The 10,449-nt window shown below is 44.2% G+C and overlaps 1 long non-coding RNA gene across 1 annotated transcript; it reads right to left on the bottom strand.

The window, feature by feature from the left end:
- Positions 1-3,431: 3,431 nt before the first annotated feature.
- LOC140578467 (uncharacterized) lies at positions 3,432-9,213 on the bottom strand. The gene is made up of 2 exons (XR_011982644.1): positions 9,122-9,213; positions 3,432-5,647 (listed from the first exon to the last, which is right to left on the bottom strand). It is a non-coding gene; the product is annotated as an uncharacterized lncRNA (long non-coding RNA).
- Between the last annotated feature and the right edge of the window lie 1,236 nt (positions 9,214-10,449).

Genomic DNA, 10,449 nt, shown 5'->3' with positions numbered 1-10,449 from the left:
GACATGCACGTCTTCGCAGCCAGCTGCCTCGGCTAAGGGCATACAAGGAGATGCCAGAGGTAAAGTCCTACGTGAAAAGAGTAACCGAATTGTTTTAACACCTGCATCTGTGCATAGAATGGGCTATTTCTACAAACTTGATTTGTCTTCACACAGCCTCCTAACATGGAAAAATTCCTGCACTTGCTGCCAAAATATGAGCCATGTAAACATGAATGTCCTCGCCGCCAACTGCCTCCCCTAAGGGTGAGCTGGGACATGCCAGAGGTAAAGTCTTATATGAAAAGAGTAACCAAATTGCTTTTACACCTGCATCTGTGCATAAAATGGGGTATTTGTACAAACTTGCCTTGTCTTTAAACAGCCTAAAACGACTGAAAAAGAAGGGGGTTTACTCCCACAGCCTGAGACCGATGCAGCGAGACATGCACGTCTTCGCAGCCAGCTGCCTCGGCTAAGGGCATACAAGGAGATGCCAGAGGTAAAGTCCTACGTGAAAAGAGTAACCAAATTGTTTTAAGACCTGCATCTGTGCATAGAATGGGCTATTTCTACAAACTTGATTTGTCTTCACACAGCCTCCTAACATGGAAAAATTCCTGCACTTGCTGCCAAAATATGAGCCATGTAAACATGAATGTCCTCGCCGCCAACTGCCTCCCCTAAGGGTGCGCTGGGACATGCCAGAGGTAAAGTCTTATATGAAAAGAGTAACCAAATTGTTTCAACACCACAATCTGTGCATAGAATGGGCTATTTCTACAAACTTGCTTTGTCTTCACACAGCCTCCTAACATGGACAAATACTGGCACTTACTGGCAGAACATAAGCCTGGACCTTGCAAGCATGAATGTCCTCGCCGCCAACTGCCTCCCCTAAGGGTGAGCTGGGACATGCCAGAGGTAAAGTCTTATATGAAAAGAGTAACCAAATTGCTTTTACACCTGCATCTGTGCATAAAATGGGGTATTTCTACAAACTTGCCTTGTCTTTAAACAGCCTAAAACGACTGAAAAAGAAGGGGGTTTACTCCCACAGCCTGAGACCGATGCAGCGAGACAGGCACGTCTTCGCAGCCAGCTGCCTCGGCTAAGGGCATACAAGGAGATGCCAGAGGTAAAGTCCTACGTGAAAAGAGTAACCAAATTGTTTTAAGACCTGCATCTGTGCATAGAATGGGCTATTTCTACAAACTTGATTTGTCTTCACACAGCCTCCTAACATGGAAAAATTCCTGCACTTGCTGCCAAAATATGAGCCATGTAAACATGAATGTCCTCGCCGCCAACTGCCTCCCCTAAGGGTGCGCTGGGACATGCCAGAGGTAAAGTCTTATATGAAAAGAGTAACCAAATTGTTTCAACACCACAATCTGTGCATAGAATGGGCTATTTCTACAAACTTGCTTTGTCTTCACACAGCCTCCTAACATGGACAAATACTGGCACTTACTGGCAGAACATAAGCCTGGACCTTGCAAGCATGAATGTCCTCGCCGCCAACTGCCTCCCCGAAGGGTGCGCTGGGACATGCCAGAGGTAAAGTCTTATATGAAAAGAGTAACCAAATTGCTTTTACACCTGCATCTGTGCATAAAATGGGGTATTTGTACAAACTTGCCTTGTCTTTAAACAGCCTAAAACGACTGAAAAAGATGGGGGTTTACTCCCACAGCCTGAGACCGATGCAGCGAGACATGCACGTCTTCGCAGCCAGCTGCCTCGGCTAAGGGCATACAAGGAGATGCCAGAGGTAAAGTCCTACGTGAAAAGAGTAACCGAATTGTTTTAACACCTGCATCTGTGCATAGAATGGGCTATTTCTACAAACTTGATTTGTCTTCACACAGCCTCCTAACATGGAAAAATTCCTGCACTTGCTGCCAAAATATGAGCCATGTAAACATGAATGTCCTCGCCGCCAACTGCCTCCCCTAAGGGTGAGCTGGGACATGCCAGAGGTAAAGTCTTATATGAAAAGAGTAACCAAATTGCTTTTACACCTGAATCTGTGCATAAAATGGGGTATTTCTACAAACTTGCCTTGTCTTTAAACAGCCTAAAACGACTGAAAAAGAAGGGGGTTTACTCCCACAGCCTGAGACCGATGCAGCGAGACATGCACGTCTTCGCAGCCAGCTACCTCGGCTAAGGGCATACAAGGAGATGCCAGAGGTAAAGTCCTACGTGAAAAGAGTAACCGAATTGTTTTAACACCTCCATCTGTGCATAGAATGGGCTATTTCTACAAACTTGCTTTGTCTTCACACAGCCTCCTAACATGGACAAATACTGGCACTTACTGGCAGAACATAAGCCTGGACCTTGCAAGCATGAATGTCCTCGCCGCCAACTGCCTCCCCTAAGGGTGCGCTGGGACATGTCAGAGGTAAAGTCTTATATGAAAAGAGTAACCAAATTGCTTTTACACCTGCATCTGTGCATAAAATGGGGTATTTCTACAAACTTGCCTTGCCTTTAAACAGCCTAAAATGACTGAAAAAGGTGGAGGTTCACTCCCACAGCCAGAGACTTCGGAGGCATCAAGACATGTATGTCCTCGCCGCCAATGGCCTCGGCTAAGGGTGCGCAGGGACATGCCAAAGGTAAAGTCTTATATGAAAAGAGTAACCAAATTGCTTTTACACCTGCATCTGTGCATAAAATGGGGTATTTCTACAAACTTGCCTTGTCTTTAAACAGCCTAAAACGACTGAAAAAGATGGGGGTTTACTCCCACAACCAGAGACCGATGCAGCGAGACATGCACGTCTCCGCAGCCAGCTGCCTCGGCTAAAGGCATACAAAGAGATGCCAGAGGTAAAGTCCTACATGAAAAGAGTAACTGAATTGTTTTAACACCACAATCTGTGCATAGAATGGGCTATTTCTACAAACTTGCTTTGTCTTCACACAGCCTCCTAACATGGACCAATACCGGCACTTACTGGCAGAACATAAGCCTAGACAATGCAAGCATCAATGTCCTCGCCGCCAACTGCCTCCGCTAAAGGTGCGCAGGGACATGCCAAAGGTAAAGTCTTATATGAAAAGAGTAACCAAATTGTTTTTACACCTGTGTATAAAATGGGCTACTTCTACAAACTTAACTTGCCTTGTTTTTAAACAGCCTGGCAAGACGGAAAAAACGGCTACCCCATTGCATGCGAACCGTAAGAGGCCAGGGCCGCCCTGTCTCACAGCAGGACCTCCTCTCAAGCGAGCATGGCTCGATGGGCTGAAGCTGGCTAAGGGGCCGTTCACATATCGCGCCTAAAAACGCGAGGAAAACGCTAGGCACGTCGCTTTCTCCTTCTTTCCAAAAGCGCCCGGGCGCTTGCGCTCCGGAAGTGTCTGTCGTTGCTAAGCAACCATCTGCCACGCTCTCCATTAATTTCAAAAATGGATTTCCACCAACGAAAAACCCTTGCTGTGACTCTGCTACAAGATTTATTTACGCAGAAAAGAAAAAAACGCCATAGTGTTTGGGTGCACCCCATTCTTCAAAAACGTAAAAAACACGGGGAATTTTACCAGCTGATCCAGGAGCTCCGCCTGGACAATGGGAGGTTCAAAGCCTATTTCAGAATTGACAAGGACCAGTTGGATTATATTTTAGGAAAAGTTGGCCCTAGCATCAGCAAACAGAGCTTCTGCCGTGAAACCATCTCTCCTGCATAACGGCTCTGCATTTGTCTGAGGTAATTACCGGCATAACCGAAATGACCAAAACACAAAATTAAAAAAATATAACTGAAATAATTCTATATAAAATCTATATAACCAATAACAAATTCTATATAAATCAATTCTATAAAAACAATGATGGATTTAACAAGGAATTAGTTATACGCATTAAAATATTTTTAAGTAACTAGTACAGCAATTGTGTGTGTGTGTATATATATTTATATATATGACAAATCATAAAGGTCAGGAAATCCCTGTACCACAATAATGAGCTGCTCCTCCATGACATATTAATGCCCCTGGAATGTGAGGATCCTGACAGGGAGGGGGCAGGACAGGACGGGGATTTCCCGTGAGAGCAAATGGTAGCTCAGCCACTTCTCTGGCCTCTGTCAATTGAATTATCTTCCTTATCACCTTAGTGGTGCCAAATGGAACCCTTATTCTCTCCCAGACTTCCCCCTTTGATCATTCCCCCATGATCATTAATAGCTAACACTTCTCCATTGAAATGATCAACCAAGAACATTGGGGCATCTTTACTGCTTTTCCTTACATAATCCCCCCCTTAAACCTTGAGCCTTAGTGCAAGAGCAGTGAAAGGTTTACCCAGAGCACAGTACCAGCATCACACTGATCAGTGGTCGACACACAAGGGTCGGATAGGGGAGGTCGTAGCGGTGTGGTTGTCCCTCTCCATAACCTACACCCTACTTTGTGTCATGCACACTTTCCTCTCCACATATCCAAGGTCCCTTTTCCGCTGTTCCCTTAGGAATCTGAGATAGACCATCAAGGCCACACCCAGCAGCAGTACCACGACACATGCAGTGATAACTGCTTTGAACTGTACATCCCAGTACATGTCCTGGTAGTTCTCCTTCAGCATCGACATTCCACTGATATAGTTACTGACCTGCTCTGTCAGTTCCTTCTCACGCTCATGCATTTTAAGCAGCTGAACCTTCAGTTGCTGCTCAACCTCTTGCAGGTCTTGAATTCTGTTTGTTTCAGGCAAAGGTTCAGGCTGGAGGAATTCTGCATAAGGGTCGTCTAAGTAAAGGTCAATCCTATTCTTGGTATAGTACAATTTTCTGCCTCCAATGTTCATTGGGTAGATCACATGAATGCAGAAAGCATTGCTCGGTGCTCTGCACTGTAAATTGGTTGTGGTTAAACTATTGTTAATTGCATTAATGCAATAGGTGTTGTTACCAATGAACCTGATTTCCACATACTGTGGCTTCACCACTTCTGTGGAGATCACACAGTGTACATCACTCCTGTTCATCCACCCACAACCTAGACTTGGATGTAACCTATCACCTGAGCACATTATTATACTCCTACCAATATTGCAACCCTCTAAACTTTCTATTGCCTACATTGCTATTCCATCCTGTACTGTCATCCCATGCTCCCGTGTTACATAGATTACTTATGTCAAATTATTATTTTTTACACAAAGATCTCTACAAACTATATATAATTCCCAAATCCCCAAGAATACTCTCCCTCTGAATCACAATTCCCAACAAAATCAGCTTATAGCATCAATCAATTATGTGTGTAAGTTCTTCAGATCCTATTGCACAATAATATGGCTGTATGTGGTGGTAACAGGGATTATACAAATATTTAGAATATACCACATTCTAAGACAAACATTTACTTTTGATCGATTCTCAACCCAAGCTTACAGTCACACTTGTAGTTTCCCATATGTGTTAATGCAAATTTGGTTGACATGCGAGGTGGTTTTCTTCATCGCATGAGGTCTGCAGAGTCCTTGCATTGTCCCGAGGAAGTTCTCCCACTTATGGCACCGATGTGGCTGGTTACATCGTTGTTCCTGCGCTGGACATATGCTTCTCCTTTGCTGTGTACGATGCATCTGCCCCCCTTGATCATTTCTTCTGTTGTGCCGTGGTTTTCAGTGAGACTTGGAGTATGTAACCTGAAAGACATCAAGTGTAGCATTCATTCTTATGTCAGGTTAACATCTTACATTCTGAATCAGTCTGTATTGGTCACCATGGAACCACTTCATTACTGGTCCATTCCTCTCTTTGATTCTAAGCTTAAGATTGCCCTCCCCACAGGTGTCCACGGTTTCATGTAGCCCTGTCCAATTTGCATCCCAAAGCCCTTTCTGGAGGCAATTTTTGACCAATACTTGTTCCCCTTTTGTAAATTTGGCAATGTTGTGTTTTACAACATGATCCCATTGTCTTTTGTTCCCCTGGTAGGTATTTCCTATGGTATGATTTTCAGACAGAAAATCATCTTCTAGAATTCTCTGGACATTTTTTGAGAACATGTCATGTTCTGCCCAATCTTGGATGAGTTGTGAAGTGCTTTGCTGTGTTTCAGTGACTGCAGTGCCCGTGTCTGCTAGCCACTTGTCACAGTAGCCCCTAAGTGTAATTTCAACACTGGGTCTGGCAAATTCATCCGATTTCACATCATCCAATTTTTTAACAGAGGCCAGGTACCCCTGTGACTTCAAATAAGCATTCCCCTTGCATTTGATACATGAATCAGTCTGAATAGCACACTGATGTGCTACCACTTCTTTGATTTCATGTAATAATTTGTTCATATCTTCATAAGTCATTGCTGGTACTGATGGGGTTGGTTCTTTCTTACATCTAGATTCCCCATCTCTCTGTACCCTTGGCCTGTGTCCTGCTGCACTTCCACCCTTTGACCAACAATCCTTCTTAAAATGACCTATCTTACCACAATTGTGACAAGCATCTTTCCTAGCAGATTTAAGCCTACCTTCCTTAGTGGCTACTGCCGAAACCTTTTTCACCTTTCTTAAGGGAATTCGGCTCGTCTCGTTCCAGCTACCGAGGAGATTGCAGATGTAGGCAAAGGTCAAATTACCTTCTTTTTGTTTCAAATTCAACATTAGTCTTGCAGCATCATTTATTATTGGATCATACTGCTGCATGACCAATGCTAGGAGTGCTGGGTCATTCCTCTGTGGGTTGGAATTCCAGAATTCCTAGTGTAACACTTAAATAAGCGATTCACATAGGCCACAGGATTTTCCCCTCTCTCTGGCTTAGTCTCCAGAATTCTCCCCCAGTTTGGCTGTGGACTGCCAATCATGGCTAATAATACTGCCTCTCTCTGCTGTGCATTTGCCCATTCACCATTAACAGCCATCTTGAAATTGTCAGGGAGCAATTCTACTAGATCTGCAGGTATGGTTAACTGAACTATTAGACAGCAATCTTGGTCATCTAGACCATTTGCTCTGGCTTGTCTCTGCAACTCAGCTAAGTAGGAGTGAGGATCAGACACGCCATCCCATTTACCCACATTAGCACAAAAATCTCCCAGTTCAGACACAGCCAGTGGAATATGCTCACAAACCTCCTCATATTCATACTGTGCCGTGGCAGGCTGCCCGTCAACCTCGGCAGCTGCCCTTCTGCGTGTCCTGCGCTCTCTCACACGAAATGGTGCAACTTTAACTGGGTTCACATTAGCCCCCTCATATGAAGTGTCACTATCACAGGGCTAGACATAAGGATTTAGGAGGGCACAGCCACTTTGGCCTTGGCTATTCATATTTTTTCTAGGGCACAAGGCCATTAAGCCTGGGCACAAGGCCAAAATTACTGTAATTACCAAGTTTAGACAACCTATGCAATACGACCTTCGATTTGAGACAGAATATATATATATATATTTATAGATATATATAGCTTTATTTCAAAAAACAAAATCCAACAATAAAGGAGCCGTCAATATTTTTGTATTTGTTTGCTCAGAACACCCGTATTCTTTTAGTGTACATGACAATTGACTTGACGTTCGTTTTTTGCACACTGCACGCTACCAGTCCTATATCCTCCCAGCAGAGCTTGGTACTTCTCTGAGTCAAATCTGCTCTGCCTCGGCAAATGTTTTTTTACAACACCATCTGACACTTACCTGATCAAAGTAGATAATTTGCAACATTTTGCGGCAGTAGCCGCGAGTTCAGCTTGCTTTCTTTTACGTTCTCGATCTTTGCGAGGCATGGTGACAGCATAAGCAGCAGACGACAACTACACGATGATTACCGAAGAGGACACCTATCTGTTATTCGGAAACCGTCGGATGGCTTTTCCAATCAAAAACGTAACCCCCGATGATGCACCATTGTCATTGCTGTGGCTCCATAGTAGGCTGGACGATACATACCGTACCAGCCAATCATGCGACAAACACATGATCGTATTAGTCCAGAATTCATTGCGGTTCATTCAGTAGTTGGGAATTACGAGATGTGCGGGTCGACCTCGTTTCTCGTATCGAAGGTTGGGTTCGGGTTCAGTACAGATGCATCGATTGTTGACGAGGTAAAGTGGACCGTGTCGTGCGCAAGTCTTTTGTGTAATGAATGTTACTCTCGGTAAAAAGGGGGCATACGGCCAGACAAACATTAAAGGCAGGCCAATCTTGGCCGTAAGGTACTTCAATTTTGAGGAGGCGTGCGGCCAATTTTGAAAGGCACGACGGCCATTGGCCGCGGTGCCGCGGCTTATGTCTAGCCCTGCTATCACTGTCAGAATCCGCCGGCAGACTAATGCCCAAAGCTGCAACATGTTCCTTAACCCGTTCTAACTTGCTCCTTAGAACAGTATCCTCATCCCCAGCAGGCTTTTTATGCACTTCTGGGTTTCTAATGCTTCTGGACCAAAGTGCCTCATAAGCATTCTGACACTTCTCCAGTTCCTTTTGCAGGAATGCATTAGCTTCCTTAGCTGCTTCCAGGCTCTGCCTAAGAGAAGCTACCAGTTGCCTCAGTTCAATGCTGTTTTCTGCAGCTAGCCGACGCTCTGCTCGACTAGCAGAGTTCTCCTGTTCGAGACTCTCTATTCTATTCCTCAATTCAGCAACTGTACTCCTATGCTGAGTACACTCAGACTGCGAACTTGCCAGTCTGCCGTTAATTTCTTGCTGTCCTTCCAGCAAGACCTGTAACACGTTAGCATGCCTCTGCTTTTTCTTGGAACATTTCATGTTCCTCTCCCTGCATGCCTCCTCTAGCCATTCTAGAGGGTCTAGCTTATCTATGAGAGATCCATATGATCCCTCCTTGCAATGCTTTGCAACATATTCGATGGCCCACTCCATCATTGTAGGTTCAGAGTATAAATTTAAACTCTCACAGTATAAACTTACACAATATACCTACGGTGGTGGTTTATCTCAAGGACACAGGGTTACAATGTGGGGAACCCTGCTGGTGCTTTCTTACCAAAGCCCAGTTCCTCTACAAACACACCTCCTGTTTACCCTCTATTACTAATAAACAGGTCAAACCAGGAGAATTCTCATGCCTAAGTCTTGAATTAATCCCTATTTCCTATATTACTTTACTGTTCGTCTCAGCGGACGTCTGATATCACAAACCAGTTATACTCACAAGCTGATTCTTTCTGGCACGTCTGGAATGAAGCTTTCTGGTCAGTCTTCTCTCTTAGGTCAAGAAATCTTCTCTCTTCTTGAGGAAAATCAGCCAAAAAAAGGTTCCCAGATAATTCTTCCAGTTGTTAGCCCCTTCTCCTGGCTGGCTCGCCAATAAGATGTAAGGAATCCACTTGCAGTCTCCGCAGTTTCAGCAAAATGGTGGTTTATTGAACAGTAAAAATAATATAATGTAATACAGTGTAGACATACACCGGGTACTGAAAGGCAGCTCAAATACAAATTAAGGGCAGTTCTTCACCTCCCTTTATACCCCAAAAGACCTTCCCCACCAAGGTGCTGTGTGTAGGTGTTGTGAGTGAATTTACATATGAAGAGTGACCCCCTGGAGTGTGAGGATCCTGACAGGGAGGGGGCAGGACAGGACGGGGATTTCCCGTGAGAGCAAATGGTAGCTCAGCCACTTCTCTGGCCTCTGTCAATTGAATTATCTTCCTTATCACCTTAGTGGTGCCAAATGGAACCCCTATTCTCTCCCAGACTTCCCCCTTTGATCATTCCCCCATGATCATTAATAGCGAACACTGTCTCAATTCAAATGATCAACCAAGAACATTGGGGCATCTTTACTGCTTTTCCTTACACTCCTTAATATTCTATGATTATGTAATCGCTCCATGGTAAGCTGTATATACTTGAATCTCGTGGGGATACAACCTCACTTTTCTTTTGAGCATCTTGGCGAGTTGACGTAGTGTGTGTCTTAGCATTTTAAAAATGGAGAACCCCAAAATTAAAATTAAAATTACAATTAAAGTAAAAATAACATCAAACAACGTTGATGTGCCAAAGGTACTTCCCCGTACTAAAAGTATTATTGAGTTTTATACATGTGTTTTTATGTCTGCTATTTCTACAAACTTGCCTTGTCTTCAAACAGCCTGAAACAACTGAAAAACATGGGGGTTCACTCCCACAGCCGGAGACCGCGGCAGCGAGACATGCATGTCTCCGCAGCCAGCTGCCTCGGCTAAAGGCATACAAGGAGATGCCAGAGGTAAAGTCCTACGTGAAAAGAGTAACCGAATTGTTTTAACACCTGCATCTGTGCATAGAATGGGCTATTTCTACAAACTTGCTTTGTCTTCACACAGCCTCCTAACATGGAAAAATTCCTGCACTTGCTGCCAAAATATGAGCCATGTAAACATGAATGTCCTCGCCGCCAACTGCCTCCCCTAAGGGTGCGCTGGGACATGCCAGAGGTAAAGTCTTATATGAAAAGAGTAACCAAATTGCTTTTACACCTGCATCTGTGCATAAAAT

Source organism: Paramormyrops kingsleyae, chromosome 15 (assembly GCF_048594095.1).
Source record: "Paramormyrops kingsleyae isolate MSU_618 chromosome 15, PKINGS_0.4, whole genome shotgun sequence".
Lineage (NCBI taxonomy): Eukaryota > Metazoa > Chordata > Actinopteri > Osteoglossiformes > Mormyridae > Paramormyrops > Paramormyrops kingsleyae.
The sequence above is the reverse complement of the archived record's forward strand: the minus strand, read 5'-3'. Positions and strand labels throughout refer to the sequence as shown.